Raw genomic sequence first — 1901 nt, 5'->3', positions numbered from 1 at the left:
TGAGTAAGGTAACCCAATCACAAAAGAACACACATGGTATGCACTCACTGATAAGTGGATATTAGCCCCAAGGCTCCAAATACCCAAAGATAAAATTCATAGGCCACACAAACATTTCTTTAGGTGCCTCTTTCCCATACCGGATTCCTCAGTTGAGAATTCTTTGTTTAGCTCTGTACCCCATTTTTAATAGGGTTATTTGGTTCTCCTTAATAGGGTTATAGGGTCTAACTTCTTGAGTTCTTTGTATATCCTCCTATAAATTGACATCAGCTCTTAATCCTGCCTGAAACCTTAATTTCCTAATTTTTCTTTGTATTTTATCTGCATATTAATTATACAAAACAACACACTTCATTATAACTTTTCTACATATATATACATATAAAAGGTACTACATACTTATAAAAGGTACTTTGACCATATTCAGATCATATACTAGTCTTTCTTTTCTCAACTTTGCCCCCTTTCCCTCCCACATCCCTTCTGGATCCCTTTTTAGTTTCAGTTCTTCTGTTTCCTTCTTTACATCTTCACACTGCAAATGCTTGTTTTCATGGGAGTGGTTTATTTCATTCAATATATCTAGGTTGAATTATTTCCCCTAATGATTATAGGTTTTTGTTTGTTTGGTTTTTTCGAGACAAGGTTTCTCTGTGTAGCCCTGGCTGTCCTGAAACTCACTCTGTAGACCAGGCTGGCCTCGAACTCAGGAATCTGCCTGCCTCTGCCTCTGAAGTGCTAGGATTAAAGGCATTTGCCACTACTGCCCAGATCAATTATTTTCTTCTTTATGGATGAGTAAAACTCTTACTATGTATATGTACTATGTTTTGTTTATCCATTCATTGCTTGGTGAGCAACGAATATTTACTATTGTAAATAGAGCCATGATAAATATGGGAATACAGATTCTCATACTTTTCCCATTGCTGTGATAAAATACCCAACAATGAGAATATTAAGAAAAAATGGGTGTGTTTTGGCTTACAATTCAAGGGGGATACAATTCATCATGGCAAGGAAAATATGGCAGCAGAAGCAGATGTCCCCTGGTCCCATTTCACTGAAGTCAGGGAGTAGAGAATGATGAACACTTGTTCTCAGTTTACTTTCCCTTTTTTATTTAGTCTAAGACTCTAGAACCAAGGATGTTAATGCACATTTAAGCTAAGTTTTGCTATGTTAATTAACCTAATTTAAATAAACATAGATATGCCCAGAGCTTTGTTTTTATGTTCATTCTAAATCCCACCAAGTTGGTGATTAGTCATCATTAGCAGGTATTTGATGTATGTACACAGACACACACACACACACACACACACACACAGACACACACACAAAGACACACACACACACACACACAGACACACACACAGAGAGAGAGAGAGAGAGAGAGAGAGAGAGAGAGAGAATGTGACTGTTCCTTAAAATATTTTTTTCTGTGTAAACTCAATGCTGGTTTCCATAGTTACAGGACCACTTTTAATGTGGAGAAGAAAGATGGATGGGAAGTGTTGATATACGATTCTCTCACTTACCACAGTTCTTGGTGTGGTGTACTGGGTTATCTTGCATTTTAGAATTTTAACTTCCTCCAGATACCCAAACCTTGACTTTTCCATGTTCTCTAGTATGGATTTTTGTTCCAAACTAGGGCTTTCCCTTTCTTCTATGTGTTTCCATTGTCTTCCCTTCTACTTTCTTAAATTTAGCTGTGTCTGGATGTTCTCCAAGGACTAGCACAGAACTTCTATTTTCCAGACACTTTACAAGCATCATCTTCACAGTAGCTTTCTTACCTAAGCATTTGTTTGGTTGTTTGGTTTGTTTTGATTGAAAGGATATGCATATATGTGTGTGTGTGTGTGTGTGTGTGTGTGTGTGTGTGTGTTGTG

Source organism: Mastomys coucha, chromosome X (genome assembly GCF_008632895.1).
Source record: "Mastomys coucha isolate ucsf_1 chromosome X, UCSF_Mcou_1, whole genome shotgun sequence".
NCBI classification, from domain to species: Eukaryota; Metazoa; Chordata; class Mammalia; order Rodentia; family Muridae; genus Mastomys; species Mastomys coucha.
This window is presented reverse-complemented; position numbering follows the sequence as displayed.